The sequence below is a fragment of the Rhinoraja longicauda genome, chromosome 26 (genome assembly GCF_053455715.1).
Source record: "Rhinoraja longicauda isolate Sanriku21f chromosome 26, sRhiLon1.1, whole genome shotgun sequence".
In the NCBI taxonomy this organism is placed as follows: Eukaryota; Metazoa; Chordata; class Chondrichthyes; order Rajiformes; family Arhynchobatidae; genus Rhinoraja; species Rhinoraja longicauda.
Genome location: NC_135978.1, coordinates 21,077,200 through 21,097,830, shown reverse-complemented (window position 1 = coordinate 21,097,830; position 20,631 = coordinate 21,077,200).

The window sequence follows — 20,631 nt, the reverse complement described above, 5'->3', positions numbered from 1 at the left end:
GACCTTATAGAAACATATAAAATTATAAAAGAACTGGACAAGCTAGATGCAGGAAAAATGTTCCCAATGTTGAGCGAGTCCAGAACCAGGGGCCACAGTCTTAGAATAAAGGGAAGGCCATTTAAGACTAAGATGAGAAAAAACGTTTTCACCCAGAGAGTTGTGAATCTGTGGAATTCTCTGCCACAGAGGGCAGTGGAAGCCAAACCATTGGATGGATTTAAGAGAGAGTTAGATAGAGCTCTAGGGGCTAGTGGAATCGAGGGACATAGGGAGAAGGTAGGCACGAGTTATTGTTTGGGGACGATCAACCATGATCACAATGAATGGCGGTGCTGGCTCGAAGGGCCGAATGGCCTCCTCCTGCACCTGTTTTCTATGTTTCTATACCGCTGGTAGACACAAAATGCTGGAGTAACTCAGCGGGATAGGCAGCATCTCTGGAGAGGAGGAATGGTTGACGTTTTGGGTCGAGGTCCGATACCGCTGGGTTGTAAGCTGTCCAAGCGAAATATGAGGTGCTGAGGTTGTGTTGTTTCTCAGCAGTTGTTGGGCCGCAGTCCCTGGCTGTGATTACATCAGTGCGTGGGGCTGGTGCCGCCCTCCATGGGGCAGGGCCTGGATCCTGGGCAGCTCCCACACATCTCCAGCAACCCAGGCTCAGGCAGACTGTCCCCCGAGCTCCAGGGCTGGCCCAGCCCGGACACCTCTGTCCAGCAGAATGGAACCAGCGAGGTGCTTTGTGGTGACATCACCATGGAGACCAGCGGGTCGAGGGTTAAACTCTCATCCTTCAGCACTTCCCATAGGTTACCTGTCGGTGAAGGAGGGGGGGGGGGGGGGGGGAGGGCAGAGATTAAATCATCAAAATCAGTGGCACACTGGTAGATAAAATCCACACATTCCAATGTTGCAAAGGATTCAAATTAATATTAGTAAAGTATCAACGGCAACTTAAACACAGTCTGTGCCGAGTGGTGAAAACTGAGATGCTAGAAATCTGAAAGGAAAGCAGGAAATGCTGGAAACTCCCAGCAGGTCCGGCAGCATGTGTGGAAAGGAAAACGTTTTACGCCTGGACCTTTCATCTGTTCTGTCGGGCAAGTTGAATAATGCTCTGATTGGAATGATCCTAAGGTCAAATTATCTGCACGCGTCAAAGAACACTGCACGCCCGATCTTCAGTGCATAGATGTCATGTGTGAACTCTGCATTTTAACATCAAAATCCGAAAGATGTAACTACTGTTTGTGGACATAGTTCTTGGATAATTAATCAAAATTCCTAAAGTGACTGTGATAGTTTATTAATTGTATTTTCTTTTCCAAATTCTGTTTCATTCACCTGTTTATGAGAGTTGTCTGTGAACTCTCCACACCAGAGTGCTGGAGAGTTGAAGTGAAATGTTTAGGAGCTTGATAAAGTTGTCTAACTTTTACTGGTTGGTCGGGATATTGGGCAGTGCCAGTGAAGCCAACGCTGATTACCCATATCCACACTGCCTCTCAGACAGAGGTGTCCTGCTGCCTTCCAATGCCCTGGCGCACTGAGAAGCTACAGTTCATGAGGAAGGAAGACACCTCAGAGGGACCTGCGTTGGAAGTCTTGTCATCAGAGCACATGTGATGTACACAGACGACCAGGGAAAATAGGACTACAGGCGGGAGGGAGGGAGGTATGTTTCAATGAGGTCTCCCCCCCAGTTGTCTAAACTCTAGGGAATGAACTTCCACTCTGCTCAACCTCCTCGAAGATCTCCCCAGCTTCCCTGGAAGCAGTCTGGTGAAGCTTCTCTGCACTCCCTCTATGGCAGCTCTGTCCTTTCTCAAGTAAGGAGGCCGAGATAGCACAGCAGCCAAGTATGGCCTCACTAAGGTCCTGCACAATTCTGATAAGATGTTCTCATCCTGTAATCAAACCCCTTCATAATAAAGGTTATCGTACCATTTGCCTTTTGACTGCTGGTTATGTGGCTGATTGTTGTCCTGCAGTGCATGATGGCACCCAAGTCACTGTGAACATCAACGCCACCCGAACTGTCATCTTTAAAATGCCTGCACCGTCGTGTGCACTGTAGTGGGTGGCATCTCCGTTCACAATACCGTGTTTCACCTGCTCTGACCTCACCCTGCTTCTCCATATCCCCCTCAGGTCTCTTCACTTCCTCCCCTCCCCCACACAATCCCACCTCATTCCATATTGTCCGTGAGGCTGGAAATAAGCCATTTGGTCTCTCGGCCAACTCGTCGATGTGGATTATGAGTGGCTGAGGTCTGAGCACCGACCCCTGTGATGGGCCCACTGGTTACAGTCTGACGCCCTTGGAAACATACGCTGTTCCCACTCTTTGCTTTCTGTCCGATAACCGATTCTTAATCTCTGTTAGTACATTACCCTCAACTCCATGTGGCCAAAGATAGACACAAAGTGCTGGAGTAACTCAGTGGGTCAGGCAGCATCTCTGGAGAAAAGGAACAGGTAGTCCTTCTTTAGACAGAGTTGGGAGAGGGAAATTAGAGATGACCAAGGAAAGGTGGAGCCCACAATGGTCCATTGTTGGCTGTGGAAGAGGAGATACTGAAGGGAAACCGTGAAACCAGCAAGATAACTAGGGTGGGGGAGCGACGGAGAGAGGGGAAATACAGGGGTTAACTGAAATGAGATAAATCAATATTCATACTGCTGGGTTCTAAGCTGCCCAAGCAAAATGTATTTCATAATCCCTCTGCACATCAATGCTGTTGAGGGTCTTGCCATTAACTGTAAAATCACCCCTTGCATTCAACCTCCGAGTGTGCTACACCTCACACTTACTTGGATTAAACTTCATCGGCCATTTCTCCACCTGTGTACCTCGGCAACTGGTCTACACCCCACTGTATCTTCTGGCAGACTTCCCCGCTGCACTACACCATTTTGGAATTGTCAGCAAACTTATTCATTGAAGTCATTCATGTGTGAGCTTGAATCCCAATGATGAAGAGCAGGAGCTCACTTGCAAACCGGGGCGAATGAGATTAACATGGAGATAAACATCAGATCACAACAAAGGACAGGACCTGAACTCAACACCTGGTGTGTGTATGTGTAGTGTGCGTGCGTGCATGTGTGTGTGCGTACATGTGTGCGTGCGTACATGTACATGCGTACGTATGTGTGTGCATGTACGCATGTGTATATGTGTGTGTGCATACAATCATCAACTGAAGCATCAGAGGAAGGCTGTCCTCAGCTTGAACTGCTAACCCACAGTGACCACATCTCTCTCCACATTTGAACCCAAGCCCTTTTCATCCAGGAGTGTGATCAGCCTGAGGGTGGGGTTTACCTTGAAGTTCGAAGTCCATGAGACTGGGATTAAGGGCTTCGATGTCCGTGCTGGGATCTCCTTCCACGAGGATGTCCCATGCGTCCTTGGCTGCCAGCTGCAGGCTGTGCAGTTGGCTGCTGCTGTGGGCAATGCTGTGGGTCGCTGGGCTCTGATCTGACCGGCATGGTTCTAGCGCGCTGTCGTCTGGGGCGCCGCTCTGCCCAGGCCGATGAGGTTGAGGCAGGGATCTGCTTTTGGAGAGGTCCAGGTGGGCGTTTGCCCGAACTCTGCCCTGGCCGCGTGGGTGAAGTCGAGGGTGGGCCGATGGGCACTGGGACTGAACGTGGCCCAGATACTGGGAATGGGCAGTGTCCCAGGAACACAACCCAGCTTCAAGGTGTACGCGAGGTGGCACCATCACTGGACACTTGCTGTGATCAGGCTTTTGTCCAATTAATCTGTCCAGTTGATCTGTTAAAACAGTGGAATTTAATTATATTGTCATACACAGGAAAACCCGAAGGGAATCCTAACCCTCACTCACCACCACTGGTTATATTGAATGGTGGTGTTGGCTCAAAGGGCCGAATGGCCTATTCCTGCACCTATTGTCTATTGTCTATTGTTACTCTGACTTCTCCCGTACAGTTCAATGAACGTAGAACAGGACAGCACAGGAACAGGCCCAACGACTGTGTCAAACATGATGATGGATTCAACTAATCTTCTCTGCCCGACTGGACGTGATCCAATATCTCTCCACTCCCTGCATATCTGTGAGCAAGATTATTAAAGAATTAAGCGGATTAAGCAGACTTTATTTCTAGAGGAATGGAATTTGAAAAGTAGGTTAGTTATGTTAAATCTGTGTTGAACTTCAGGTAAACTACACTTGGAGCACGTAACATTCATGGAGGGATCAACAGACTGGACCCAGGGAGGATGTTCCCGCTGGCTGAGGAGTCCAGAGGAGATGCAGGAGATGGGGGTGGTCACAAATATCTGTATTTACCATGAAGGAGGATATGGAAGCTGGGAATTCAGGGAAGAGAATGGGGGTGTCCCGAAACATCAATATTACAAAAGAGATGTTGGCACTCTCAGTTAGAGAGCTAGATGGAGCTCTTAATGATAGCGGAGTCAGGGGAGAGGGCAGGAACGGGGTACTGATTGTGAATGATCAGCCATGATCACATTGAATGGCGGTGCTGGCTCGAATGGCCTACTCCTGCACCTATTGTCTATTGTCTATTGTCTAATGGCACTTGAAGGTGGATAATGGGACGAAGAAGGTTGGGAACCCCAGCTCTAGACCGAATGGAAAAACGAAGAGCAAATGAAATTTAACCCAGATAAACATAAAGTGAGGCATTTGAGAAGTTTAACCGGGCCAGGATAAACACAGTGAACAGCAGAGCACTGGAGAAGGTTGGAGTGCAGAGAGACCGAGAGATACAAGGGTTCCCTGAAAGTGGCGGCATGTGTAGACAGGGTGGCAAAGGTGGCATTTGGCACCATTGCCTTCACTGGAGAAGGCATTGAGTCTGAGGGTTAGGATGTCATGTTACAACTGCACAAGACATTGGAGAGATCACACTTGGAGTATTATGTGCCGTCTGGTCACTGAGCTGCAGGAGGGCAGAAATCTCAGATTTTATCCTATAATTAGCCACACGCTAATTAGAGAAATTAACAATTTAATTTCTGTGCCAGAGGTGATAGTGGAGGCAGAAACAATAACCATTACAGGAATAGAGAGACATCGATCACGTGTGGGCAGAGGAGATTAATTTAACTTGGCAGCATCTTCACACAGATGTTGTGGGCAGAAGGGCCTGATCTATGAATAAAACTACCCACCCGCCCATCCCATGGGCACACCCTGTCCCAGTTGTCTGTGGGTCCCACACTGGCCCTCATCAGTGTTCTGGAATAGTAAGGGTGTCAGGGGTTATGGGGCGAAGGCAGGAGAATGGGGTTGAGAGGGAAAGATAGATCAGCCATGATTGAATGGCGGAGTAGACTCGATGGTTGGCACGGACTCGGTCGGCCGAGGGCCTGCTTCCATGCTGTATCTCTTAAACTAAGCACCCGTAGTGAGGATCAAACCTGGGTCTCTGGCGCTGTAAAGCAGCAATTCTACCGCTGAGCCACTGTGCCGCCCTCTAATAACAACTTATGAACATCAGCAGCCTCGGAGCCCACGGACTGGAATGGGAGCAGGTCACCCTCGACCCGAGGGACTGCCTGAGGAGAGGGAGCCCAGCAACACTGGCGAGGCTGGCAACGGGCGAGGCTGGCAACTGGCAAGGCTGGCAGCTGGTAAGGCTGACAACTGGGGAGGCTGGCAACTGGCAACCACAGGCTGGCAACTGGGGAAGCTGGTATCTGGGGAGGCTGGTATCTGGGGAGGCTGGCAACTGGCGAGGCTGGCAACTGGGGAGGCTGGCAGCTGGCAAGACTGGCAACCACACGCTGGCAGCTGGCAACTGGGGAGGCTGGCAACCACAGGCTGGCAGCTGGGGAGGCTGGCAACTGGGGAGGCTGGCAACTGGGGACGCTGGCAGCTGACAAGGCTGGCAACCACAGGCTGGCAACTGGGGAGGCTGGCAACTGGGGACGCTGGCAGCTGACAAGGCTGGCAACCACAGGCTGGCAACTGGGGAGGCTGGCAACTGGGGAGGCTGGCAACTGGCGAGGCTGGCAACTGGCAAGGCTGGCAACTGGGGAGGCTGGCAACTGGGGAGGCTGGCAACTGGCAAGGCTGGCAACCACAGGCTGGCAACTGGCAAGGCTGGTAACTGTGGGCTCCCCACTTACCTGGCTTGGCCATGCTCTTCCTGACTGCTGCGGGGTCTTTCCTCCTCCACTTCTGCAGCTCCTCCTGCATCTTCTGCACCTTGCTAGGGTTGAGGGCCCACAAACAGCCCTTCCTCGAGTTGCCCCCAAACTTGTTCTCCACTTTCTGAAAGCACTTGTTCAGGGAGAGGTTGTGTCGCACCGAGTTCTTCCAGCCGTCCGGTGCAGTCTGCAACAACGAGGTGACACACTGTGGTCTTTACCTCACCAGGCTCCGCCTGACCCCATCCCATTGTCGGTGGAACCTGGAGCTCAATGTGACGGTCAGTTATCGGGCATCACGACCGCCGGCCAACAAGTCCTCAGTCACCACTACCACACAGCCTTCACCTGGTCGGTGTAAGGGCTGGGTCTGTATTTTGGCACTGAAGCTACATCATGAAAATGGGGGTCGGTGATGGAGATTTTAGTTTGATTGAAAGATACAGCATGGAAACAGGAACTTCAGCCCACCGAGTCCATGCTGATCATCTATTCACACTAGTTCCACGTTATCCCACTTTTTCATCCACTCTCAACACAATTTACAGAGGCCAATTAACCTACAACCCTCCACATTTTGGGCCGTGGTTGATGGGCTTTGGGTTAATGCTGGAAGTCAGACTTGGAGATGGGCTTCCATTAAGATAGATGGTCTTATTATAAGTTCATTTCTGGGGATCTGGGTGTTGCTGGCAGTCATTGACCACCCCTTACTGCCCTGGTAAAGGTGGGCGTGAGCTTCCTGTGGAACCGCTGTGGTGTTTCTGGTGAAGATCTCCCACACCCCAATTGGGAAGGGAGATGGGGGATTTATGCCCAGCGACAATGATATACAACCAGAGATACACTTCAACATAGGACCGCGAGTGACTTGAGGAGAATGTGCCGGGTGGTCAAGGAATCAAACAGCGCAGTCACCCACCCTTCCTAACAAGATAGTTGGCATAGATGTGGTGGGCCATTGGGCTTTTTGACGCTAATCCACATATAAACTCACTAAGATATCTAATGCCTTCTCCATTTCAATGGTATTTAGCTGCAACATTCTACCATCCCCCAACCTGAATTCTCCACGGTGACTGAGTCTAGGTGAGAAATACTCGCTCACACCCTCATGCGCCTGCGGCTAGTGTCAGGTGGTTCGAGGTGACGTTGCAGTAGCCTGGGCATGTAACTGCAGGCTTTGGTGAGACTACACCTGGAACAATAAGTTCAGTTTTGGGCTCCCTATCTTAAAAAAAAGATGCAGCTGCCACAGAGGTCGTGCAGGTTCCCTGGACTGGTCCCAGGGAAAACGTGTAGGAAGGAACAGCAGATGCTGGTTTATACTGAAGAATGTTGACACGAAATGCTGGAGTAACTCGGCGGGTCAGGCAGCATCTCTGGAGAAAAGGAATAGGTGACGTTTCGGGTTAGAAAGTCCCGTGGGGCTGAAGAAAGGTTCCGACCCAAAACCTCAACTATTCCTGTTCTCCAGAGATGCTGCCTGACCCGCTGAGTTACTCCAGCATTGTGTGTCCATCTTCTGTTTCCAGGGATAGCAGGCTCCACGGGGAGAGGTTGAGCAGACTGGGGACCGTGTTCTCTGGAGTTTTCAAAAACCGGAGGAGATCTCATAGAAAATTCCAAAATTCTTCCAGGATTTTCTCGACAGTCCGACAGGATACAGGGAGAATGCTTCCTCCGAAGTCTAGGAATAGGCGTCAGTCTCGGCATTAGGCGTCAGCTGTTTGAGATTGTAAATGTTGTCACTCAGAGGGAGGTAAATGTTTGGAATTCTCACCCCCAGAGGGCGGTGGAGACTCGGTCACATTTGCTTAATGCAGCAATTGAGAGTTTGCAGGGTTTTTAGTTTGGTTTAATTTAGTTTAGAGATACAGCACGGAAACAGGCCCTTCGGCCCACCGAGTCCGAACCTACCAGCGATCCCCGCTCATTAACACTATCCTACACAGACTAGGGACAATCATTTACACTCATACCAAGCCAATTAACCTACAAATCTGTACGTCTTTGGGGTGTGGGAGGGAACCGAAGATCGCAGAAAAAAACCCACGCATGTCACGGGGAGAACGTACAAACTCCGTACAGATGGCCCATAGTCAGGATCGAACCAAGGTCTCCCACACTGCCAACGCTGTAAGGCAGCAACTCTATCGCTGCGCCACCGTACCAAGTCCGCACCGACCAGGGTATTAAGGGAATCGAAAGACATGTGGTTAGCACAGGATTAATTCGTTATTAACCGTTGTGCAGTGGCCCTGGGTACAGGGGAATAAACTCCCAGGTGTATATTCAGGAGACCACAGGAGATAAACATTCTGCAGTTTCATGTTGCCCTTGGCAAAGATTGAATTGATTGAAAGATACGGCATGGAGACAGGTCTATCAGCCCACCGGGTTCACATCCCCATCAATCACCCGTTCATCCCAGTTCTATGTCATCCCACTTTCTCATCCACTCCCTTTACATGAGAGACAATTTACAGCAGCCAATTAACCTGGATGTGTGAGGAAACAAGATCACCCATGATCACAGGGGGGAACGTGCAAACTCCACCCAGACAGCACCCGAGGTCAGGATCGAACCCAGTTCTCCGGCGCTGTGAGGGGTTTAGGGGCTGGACATTCTCCCTGTGTGCTGCCGGTGTGGTGATTGAGCACTACCTGCTGGTCACACAGGGCCACTGCAGCCTGTTGGCAGCAGCGTTCTGCAGCTTGGTGGGACATACGTCTGCGCTGTTACATGTAGCATTCTGAATCTGGCTGCTAACTGTAGATACTAGATGTGGGGACTGAGCTGTAATTACTTCCACGTATAAGGCTCCAGTCTGACAAAGATCTAAAGTGCTAGCCTTTAAAGATTGAGAATAGGCGGTGGTTACACTGCTTTGCTGTGTGTAAGTGTATTACATTGATCATAGATTCAGCAAGCAACGAGGTAACTGGCCACTCCTGAGTAATTCACCTCCATCACGGGCCTCTCCTTCTGTTCTGGACTACCCCCCTTCCTCTGCAACTTTCAATGTGACTGAGTTGATTCTTTGTCATGTAAGATCACCAACCTGAAACATTAACTTTGTTTCTCCACAGATGTTGTCTGGCAGTTGAGGATTTCTAGCATCTGCAGTGCTTTGCTGAAGAAGGAGCTAAATTTGTTCAAGTGTTGTCTTTCAAAGAGGATGGGAGAAATGAAGCACCAGGAGTGGTTTAGGCAGTAAATTCGTAGAGCTTTGGGTTCAGCTCTCAGTTCAGCGTACAGCCGAGGATGGTCCACTGACCAGAACTGGTGGCACAGAGTTTATTTTAGAGATACAGCATGGAAACAGGCCCTTCGGCCCACCCTGTCCACGCTGACCATCGATTGCCCGTTCACACCAGTTCAATGTTGTCGCATTTTCTCATTAATTTTCTGCACACTAGGGACAATTTACAAAGCCCAGTTAACCTACGGATGTGGGAGGAAACGGGAACTCCTAGAGAAAACCCACTTGGTCGCAGGGGGAATATGCAAACTCCACACAGACAATACCTGTGGGTTCAGGAACACACTGCCAGGGTGATGATGGAGATAGACGTGCAATTGATGCTGAAGAGGCTTTTAAATAGGTGCGTAGATGTGCAGGGGATGGAGGGATATGGACCAGAGGCATTATGGTCAGCATGGATGTTGTAGGATGAAGGGCCTAGTCCTGTGTTGCACTGTTCTATGTTCAATATAAAATTGAACTCTCACTGTCAATATGATGTGCAATAGAGCCGCATCTCTGACTGGGAACTATCTATACCATCTACACAGTCCACCCCCCACTCAACCCATTTTAAACATTCATAACTAAATCTTAGAGTCATGGAGTCCACAGCAGGAAATAGGCCCTTCGGCCCACCTTGCGGATTCTCAGCCACCCATTCACTCTAATCCTATGTTGATTCCATTCTTTCATCCCCCCCCCCCCCCCCCCCCATTCACATCAACTCCCCCTACTGCTCATCTACACTCTCTGAACAATCTCCACTGACCAATTAACCCACCGACCTGCACTTCTTTGGGATGTGGGAAGAAATCAGAGCCATAGAGTCACAGGGAAGACATGCAAACTCCGCACAGAGATCAGAGTTGAACAGAGCTTCTGGCACTGAGCGGTCGCGGCTCTACCCACTTTGCCGCACTCTACCCACTTTATGGCACTCTAACCTTCGACAAAAGTATTCTTTTAAAATTCTTCTCTTTGTCTGTAGCCCCCTCGGGTTGGTTAGTGGTGGCTTGGGTGAACGAGGGTGGGTAATCCCGACACTGCTCCCTTTGAATCTTTCATCATGGGGAATCAGCTGGGAGTTGGCTCACCTCGTGGACTCACCATCCACACAGTGGGGGGCATGAGGGAGGTGAGATGCATCTGCTGCTCACTGTAGTGTGGTGCAAGGATGCAGAGCTAAACGCTCAAGGGGGTTCGTGCAGCAGGAATCCAAATTTGGCAGCGTGCAACGATACAGCAGGGATGGGGAATGATGGGAACGAAACATAAACTATTGACTAGAAGCATCTTTTGTGGAACAGGTTGCCAATTTTGAGTCAAGGAATCTTACTGTAACTAACCTGCTCATCTGACAGTTAGATGTATGATGATGTATCAGATTGAGTTAAAGAGTCTTGCAGCATGGAAAAAGGCCCTTCGGCCCAACTCCACCATGCCGACCAGGGTGCCCATCAAAGCTAGTCCCATTTGCCCATAGTTGACTCACCAAACTTTTCCTATTCATGTCCTGGTCCAAATATCTTTTAAATGTTAAAGTACCTGCCTCAACCACTTTATCTGCCAGCTCCTTGCATATACCCTCCACTCTCTGTGTGAAGAAGTTGTCTCTCAGGTTCATATTAAATCTTTCCTCTCTCACTTTAAACCTATGCCCTCTTGTTCTTGATTCCCCTACTCTGGGGAAAAGACTGTGAATTCTCCCTATCTATGGCCCAAATAGTGGATATAACTGCAGCTGTTTGGGATCGGATTTCTTAATTCCCTGAACATGATCATTCTTTTCATCTGATCTGTGCTTTTGGATCCACAGTAAGATGTGTAAAATCACCAACAGTGCTTGTTATTGTTGGGGGGTTAAATCTCACTCATCTCCTCCCAGTCCTTCACATCATCCCATGACAGGTTGTGCTTTCATCCCCTAAATGTAAACTTCCACAATTCACTCAGCGGAACTGTTTTTGTAAGCAAATAAAATGTGCAGGAAGGAACTGCAGATGCTGGTTTAAACCGAAGGTAGACACAAAAAGCTGGAGTAATTCAGCGGGACAGGCAGCATCTCTGGACAGAGGGAATGGGTGACATTTCGGTTTTTCGCTTTTGTTTTCCGTTTCGCTTTTTGTGTCTATCTTTTGTAAGTAAATAGCTTGGATTTCAATAATTTTTATTTCACAAAATGCTGGTGTAACTCAGCAGGTCAGGCAGCATCTCAGGAGAGAAGGAATGGCAGACGTTTCGGGTCGAGACCCTTCTTCAGACTGATTTCAATGTTGTTTACAATTATAAGTCGGTTTTGGTCGTTGCACCCACTTTCACTGCTTGTGTCCTTGGAAGTACGACCCAGAGCTGCCGGTGGCAACAGGTCCTAGCTCAGTGCTTTGCTCAATGAGACATTTAATTAGTTGAAGCTGTTTCATCAGATCAAAACGCAAGGCTGGAATCTTACCTTAAAGTAAGGGAAATGCTCAGTCATGAAGTTGTAGATTTCGCTGACAGGCAAGCTCCCTGTTTTACTGTTCTTCAGAGCCATGAAGATCAGAATGCTGAGAGGAAGCAAGGAGACACTGAGGGAATGTGCTTGTTATTCACACAAACTACATCCCTTCCCAGCTGCTTGGTCCCTCACAGAATTTCCCTCTGATTTGACCCAAAGACCAACTGAAGGTATTTTAGAAACCCACTCCTGCACCATCCACCTCCCCCCCCCATTACCAGTTGCCCAGGACCAGATCACTCCCCCTCAGCCCACTCCAACAACACTATCCCACTCCCTCAATACTAGCCTCGCTCTCAACACCAACCAGCTCCCCATCACCATCCCACCTCCCCAACACCCACTCCCCAATACCAACCCATTCCCTCAATACTAGCCCACTCTCCCATCACCATCCCACCTCCCCAATACCCACTCCCCAAAACTAACCCACTCCCTCAATACTAGCCCATGCCCTCAACACCAACCAGCTCCCCATCACCATGCCACCTCCCCACTCCCCAAACCAACCCACTCCCCCAATACTAGCCCACTCCCCAATCACCATCCCACATCCCCAACACTCACTCCCCAAAACCAACCCACTCCCCCACCACCCATTCCCCCATCACCAACCCACTCCCCACCACTAGCCCACTCCCCACCATTAGCCCACTCCCCACCACTAGCCCACTCCCCACCACTACCCCACTCCCCACCACTAGCCCACTCCCCACCATTACCCCACTCCCCACCACTACCCCACTCCCCACCATTACCCCACTCCCCACCACTAGCCCACTCCCCACCACTACCCCACTCCCCACCACTAGCCCACTCCCCACCATTAGCCCACTCCCCACCACTACCCCACTCCCCACCACTAGCCCACTCCCCACCACTACCCCACTCCCCACCACTAGCCCACTCCCCACCATTACCCCACTCCCCACCACTAGCCCACTCCCCACCACTAGCCCACTCCCCACCACTAGCCCACTCCCCACCACCAGCCCACTCCCCACCACTAGCCCACTCACTCCCCACCACTAGCCCACTCCCCACCACTAGCCCACTCACTCCCCACCACTAGCCCACTCCCCACCACTAGCCCACTCCCCACCACTAGCCCACTCCCCACCACTAGCCCACTCCCCACCCCTAGCCCACTCACTCCCCACCACTAGCCCACTCCCCACCACTAGCCCACTCCCCACCACTAGCCCACTCCCCACCACTAGCCCACTCCCCACCACTAGCCCACTCCCCACCACTAGCCCACTCCCCACCACTAGCCCACTCCCCACCACTAGCCCACTCACTCCCCACCACCAGCCCACTCCCCACCACTAGCCCACTCCCCACCACTAGCCCACTCCCCACCACTAGCCCACTCCCCACCACTACCCCACTCCCCACCACTAGCCCACTCCCCACCACTAGCCCACTCCCCACCCCTAGCCCACTCACTCCCCACCACTAGCCCACTCCCCACCACTAGCCCACTCCCCACCACTAGCCCACTCCCCACCACTAGCCCACTCCCCACCACTAGCCCACTCCCCCAACACCCCCTGCTGTTGACCTTTCCTGGCTCTTGAAACAGCAATATTTTGATTTTAAGTGATTAATATTTTGTTCAAATTCCTGTACAACCTCAAACCCGCCCAGTTATCGGAGTAAACCTCCGATATTAAGATATGTCCAAAGATTTGTTCAAAATTATGGATTTCAAAGAGTATCCTAAAAGTTGTCTGCAGGCCTCAGTCCTGTATTTATTAGCCCTGTTTCAAAGCTGCCTCCTTTTCATTTCTTACACAGGCACACGTTCTACTGAATATCCACCAGTGAAGCAGGCCGTTCGGCCCACTTTTCCTATGTAGTCCCGTGTGGGTTAGATTCTTGCCTCTGATTAGGCCTCAGTACGCGACGCAGTTTGAACAGGGTGATCGCAGGGGCTGACTTTACCTGTATGAATAGATGGGCTTGGGGTAGAGCAGGTGATGCATGTCCTGGTTAACGTGAGGTGCAATCCTTTGATAAGGGTACGAGACCGTCGGCGGGATACCCGCAGAGTAACCCGTCATGGCAGGGTACTGAAAAACAAAGACAAGGCCAACTAAAAGTTAAAGTCTGGACTCAAATCAAAGACTAATTTGGGTCTGCATAGACCAGTATGTCTCCGGAAGTATAATTTCATCATCCTCACATGTAAAGCTACTTTGAAATGTAAAGCCGTTCTCATCTTGTATCCTCAATAACCCATCACTCAATAACCCATCACTCTCCCGACCAGCCTTTACATCTTCCCCAAACTCGTCCACCTCCGCTGCCTGCGTCTGAGCTCCCTTACTTCTTGTATTCCCCAGTTTCCTGATCATTTCTGGCACCCAACCCAGTAAAAGCAATACTTGTACAACTCTCCTTCTTGTTTTCAATTCCCGCAGTGGACTCTTCACTCCTCGTTTATGATCCTCCGTAAAAGTTCACACGTTGGTTTGCTCTCGGTCACGCATCCTGATATTTTTTTACATGGGTTGGTCAAAGCTTATTTGATAACAATCCTCAGGAAGGCAATACACAAAAGCAGCTTGTTTCTGCACCAATAAACCCAGATTTCAAACATGTATCCGAGAGAGAAAACACGGTATTGGATTGAATTGAATTGCATTGGAAAGATACGGCATGGAAACAGGCCTTTGAACCCATGGGGTCATGCTGATGACCGATCACGCATTCACACTTTTTCTGCGCTGTACCACTTTTGCATCTAACCCCTCCACTCCAGGGGCAATTTTACTGAGGGCAATTAACATACAAAGCCGCAGGTCTTAGGGATGTGGGAGGAGACTGGAGCACCCAAAGGAAAAACTTTTTCAGCCAGAGAGTGTGCCTCAGAAGGCAGTGGAGGCCAATTCTCTGAATGCATTCAAGAGAGAGCTAGATGGAGCTCTTAAGGATAGCGGAGTCAGGGGGTATGGGGAGAAGGCAGGAACGGGGTACTGATTGGGAATAATCAGCCATGATCACATTAAATGGCGGTGCTGGCTCGAAGGGCTGAATGGCCTACGCCTGCACCTATTGAAACTCATGCAGTCACAGAAAGAATGTGCAAACTCTAAGGTCAGGATGGAACCTGGATTTTTGGTGCTGTGAGGCAGCAGCTGAGGCAGCTCCATCACTATGATGTGCTGCTTCTTAGTCGAGTGGCCAGGGTCATGCCAGCACGGTGGTATTCCATTTGTCAGTGGAACGCACTCTCGAGGACAGAAAGAGTCAAGCAGCACAGAAACAGAGCCTTCGGCCCAACTCAGCCATGAAGGCCAAGGTGCCCCATCTCAGCTCGTCCCAGTTGCCTGTGTTTGGCAACACAGACTTTGTCTAGACCTTTCCTGTCTATGTAGTGGTCCAAATGTCTTTTAAATGCCTTTATTGTACCTGATTCAACTACTTCCTCTGTGTGAAAATGTTGCCCTTCAGGTTATTATTGAATCTTTCCCCTCACAGATTAAACCCATGCCCTCTAGTTCTTGATTCTCTACCCAGGGGAAAAAAAACTCTGCATTCACCCTGCCAATGCCCACATGATTATATAAGAATGCACCTCTGACTCCCGTTCTCCAAGGAATAAAGTCCCCGTGCGCAAAACCTTTCCCCATAGCTCACGCCCTCAAGTCTTGGCAACGTCCACTGCATTCGTTCCAACTTAATGACATCTATCATGTAATTCACACCTGTAGCTCTGTGCACAACAGACTCGGTCTCCAGTCCTACACCCATGGGGAAGCATTGGAACCCAGATGGCCACCTATTGATCAGCAGACTGGGATGGCAGCCAAAACTGGGTCATCTCATCGCATCCATGTAAGCTCTGGGTATAAACTGGTTGGGATTCACCTCACCAGTTAGACTCAGAACAAGACGCCAGGGCTCTCAGCCTGGGCACTGGGGAGTGGGAGGCAGAGGGAGTCGCTTCACGTTAAAGCAAGTGGCAAATGTTACTTTGTCCCTTGACAGCCTCTGGCCATTGCTGTTCGGACCGGAGGCGTTGGGTTGCTGTAGAGCTTGAAGAACTAGTCGGAGCTTGCCAATCACAGGCTTGCTTGGTTGCCGACTGATCTCAGGCGGGGGACTTTAGCCAGACGTCAATATATGTGCAAGCAGATTTGCTGCCTTACAGCGCCAGAGACCCGGGTTCGATCCTGACTACCGGTGCTGTCTGTATGGAGTTTGCATGTTCTCCCCTGACCTGCGTGGGTTTTCTCCAGATGCTCTAGTTTCCCCCCACACTCCAAAGACGTACAGGTTGGTAGATTAATTGGCTTCGGTAAAAATTGTAAATTGTCCTTAGTGTGTAGGATGGTGTTAGTGTGCGGGGATCGGTGCGGGCTTGGTGCCCTGAAGAGCCTCTTTCCACACTGTATCTCAAAACTAAACTAAACTAACTTCTGCACCTGTTTCAGAAGGGAGAACTGATTAACACCTTAATCAGTTCAGTTGAGTTTATTGTCACGTGCACCGAGATACAGTGAAAAGCTTTTGTTGCGGGCTATCCAGTCAGCAGAAAGACAATACATGATTACAATTGAGCCATTTACAGTGTACAGATGCATGATCCCTGCGATGTTGGACATATTTTGCCCATAGTAATGGTACACTTTTACCCACCTCAGACAGTTGATGAAATTTAGAGTCTCTCTGAGGATCCTTCAGTGCTTCTACTCTGGGGCTGTAGAAAGCATCTTGTCCGGGAACATCACAATCTGGTTTGGGAACAGCTCTGCACAGGACAGGAAGGCTCTGCGGAGAGTAGTGCGTTCGGCTGAACGCACTATGGGAACTACACTCGCCCCTCTGCAGGACCTATACATCAGGAGGTGCAGATCCAGAGCCAGCAACATTATGGGGGACCCCTACCACCCCAGCAACGGACTGTCCCAGCTGCTACGGTCAGGCAAACGCCCCCGCTGTCACGCTGTGAAAACAGAGAGGATGAGATGGAGTTTCTACCCACAGGCCATCAGGGCCGTTAACTCTCATATCACCAGGGACTAATTCAATTTACTGTATTAATTTATATTTTGTGTTAATTTTTTTTTCCTATTCTGTTTTGTAGTTTAGCACAATCCGCAGGCATTGCCACTTTCATTTCACTGCACATCTTGTATATGTATGTGACAAATAAACTTGACTTGACTTGACTTGTTGCACCTGACATTTGACTAGGAAAATGTTCCGTCTGCTCCAATGTTTAATAGTGGGCACGCCCATTCCCACGCTCCATGCCACAGGCAAGGCTGCAGCTTTTATCTGATCATTTGGCGGCCGTGAGATGGGCCGAGATGACTGCATTGATGCTGGTCCCCAGGCAGTGGGCATACCTGCTGTATCAGGGCCGGAGCGGGGCAGTAATCATGCATTTCTGGAGAGCGGTAGTGCAGCAGCTCAGGGTGTACTGTCTGCTCAAACCCACAGCCCACCAGCGATTCACTCTCATCCTTGCAATCCTGACCCTGGAAAAGAAGCAGACAAGAAGCACCGATTGAGTGGAAAGCAAAGCTTCCCTTCATCGGTCGGGACACAGAGTATGAGAGTCAGGAAGTCATCGTGAAGCTTTATAAACATTTTGGACAGGCCACATTTGGAGTGTTGTGTGTAGTTCTGGTCAGTACCTCGCAGGAAGGATGTGAAGTTTACGAGGGTGTTGCCAAGAGACGAGGGCATGAGCTGCAGGGAGAGGTTGAGCAGTTGAAGACTCTATTCCTTGGAACACAGGAGGATGAAGCATGATCTTATAGAGGTGTATCAGATAATGAGAGGAATAGGTCAGGTAAACACGCAGAGTCTCTTGCCCTGAGTAGGAGAATTGAGAACCAGAAGACACAGGTTTAAAGTGAGGGAGGATAGATTTAATAGGAACCTGAGGTTCAACATTTTTATACAAAGGGTGGCAGGTATATGGAACAAGCTGCCAGAGGAGGCAGTTGAGGCAGGTAGTATCACAACATTTAAAAAACACTTGGACAGGTACATGATAGGAGAGGTTTAGAAGGATATAGGCCAAATGCAGGCAGGTGGGACTAATATAGATTGGACATGTTGGTTGGCATGGGCACGTTGGGCCGAAGTGCCTGTTTCTACACTGTATGACTGTGACTCTCTGACTGGAATGATGTCTGGTTTAGAGGGTGTTAGCTACAGGGACAAACTTGGATTGTTTTCCCTGGAGCATTTGAGGCATATATAAAGTTATGACAGGCATAGGTAGGGTAGACAGTCACAACCTTTCCCCCAGGGTAGAACTGTCAAAGACTAGAAGGCATAGCTTTAAGGAAAAAAACGGGGACAGTTTAAAGAAGGTGTGCGGGGCAGGTTTTTGATACAGTATTAGGTGCCTGATTCACGCTGACTGGGGTGGTGGAGGAAGCAGATACAATAATGGTGTTTAAGAGGCACATGGATTTTCAGGGAATGGAGGGACACGGACATGTGCAGGCAGAGGGGACTAGTAGAATTTGGCATCATGTTGTGGGCCGAAGGGCCTGTTCCCGTGTTGTACTGTTCTGTGTTCTATATTCCAATTAACGACTTATGGGAGACCACAACCCTACTCGTTTTCGATGCTACGTGGAGGTTCTCTGAGGATAACAGTAGCAGAATGGGATAACCAAGAGTTAGATAAAGCTCTTAAAGATAGCGGAGTCATGGGATATGGGGAGAAGGCAGGAACGAGGTACTGATTGTAGATGATCAGCCATGATCATAGTGAATGATGGTGCTGGCTCGAAGAACCGAATGGCCTCCTCCTGCACCTATTGTCTAACCTCCCATTGTCCCTTCCTCCCAAATGTCCAGCCCCTGTCCGCTGGTTCAATCCTCACTCTGTACCAGTGCAGAGGGGGCTTACAGGAGGAATGCTGAGGTGCAATGAGAGTGAGAGAGAGAGTAACACAGGGATCCCCATTGATGTGTCAGCTTATCCATGCTTTGTGAGGAAGTAGATTGATTGGCACAGTCATCTGCCCCTTGGGAACACTGCATTCCAAGTCGAGCAACCTTATCCTTCGATGGCCTGGAACCACTTGTCGAAATCTATCCCTCGAGATCAGGTGTCACAGGTCACCGTAGACGTCTGCAATTCACTTTCCAGTTAACGTTTCCTGCAGTTGTGTCTGTAGCTTGAATTCTCATCCCTTCCACCTGCACTTCAACTTTTCAAGCAGAAGGATTGAAAATAAGTCTGCAGAAAGGAACTGCAAGTGCTGGTTTATACCGAAGATAAACTCAAAGTGCTGGAATAACTCAGCGGGTCAGGTAGCATCTCTGGAGAAAAAGGATGGGTGAAGTTTCGGGTCGGAACCATTTTTCAGACTCAATCTATCAGTGACTATCTATAGAATTGAAAATAATATGATTCACAGCTTCATTACTCATAGGTAAAGGTGTGCGTGTTGACCACCAGTGGCATGGCGCTGGCTCCCTGGCACCGAGGGCTATTTCCTCACTGGACCTGTGTTTGATTCTCGTTCTCTTTAACTGGATTATCTGGCTCACCAACAAGCACCAAGACCTGGCTTGGCTGGCGGTGAGGAGAGCCCTTCCAGGCAGATCCTTCCTGCACTGTCGGAACCTCACTACCAGCGCACGCTGCCCTCGGGACGGCTGCTATGGAGAGGAGACGGTTGCCCACCTCTTCAGAGTGTGGATTTGCAAAGAGAGTCTGGAGAGGTTTGCAGGGGTCCCTGCCACGATTTATTCCGAACAGCTCCGTCACAGAGGATTCTGTGATTTACGGACTGTTCCCAGGGACGCATTCAGAGACTGACATCGAGTGCTGCTGGAAGATCATCAACTCGGTGAAAGCCGCTCTTTGGTCTGCCCGATCCTTGTTGGCCTCCCAGCGGAGCGAGCTGTCCGTCGGGGAATGTTGCCGACTGGCCCGCTGCAGACTGCAGGAGTACGTGCTGAGGGACGCACTGAAGCTTGGTGCCGCCAACGCCAAGGCCCTGTGGGGGAGGACCACAGTCTGGGGTCCTTCCGCTGCTGGACATGGGGGAGGGGGGGGGGGGCAGGGTGTGGTGGAGACGCCCCTCCAAATAAGGGAAGGGATTCCACGCCATTGGGCAACATGAGTGGCAAGGGTGGGGGGTAATTGTTTGTAATTGGTGTATTGAATGTATGCATTGAATATATGTATAGCCTCCGAGAATGTCGGATGGAGTTTTGGAAGGAACATGTTTTGTATATATTTATTTCTTGAATAAAGTATTTTTTGATTAAAGAGAAAAAAAAATCTGATTTTCTTCCCTAAGTATTTGAACTTGCTGAACTATTCCTGCAGCACTTTAAATGCAACGACAGGTGCAATCTGTATTGTGCATTGTGCCTCTGTGTTGCAAAGGATGCATTCAATCATCAGCTCGTTGTGAGGCTGTTGACAGAGAAGCCTCTGCATATTACGCTCTTAATCCAATTGATTAGAGCCGAGCAGGGAGCCGTCACATCATTGTGATGTGTACAGGTCACCGCACTGTCAGAGGCAGATGTAGGAGCAATTACTCATACATGAAGCACTGTGCAGTGGTGATGATGGGGGCACAGGTGTGCCCTGGAATAGTGTGCACCCTCAGGTATTCCCTGTGATAGTGTGCATCCTCAGGTGTGCCCTGTGATAGTGTGCACTCCCTCAGGTGTGCTCAGGGATAGTGTGCATCCTCAAGTGTGCCCTGTGTTAGTGTGCATCTTTAGGTGTG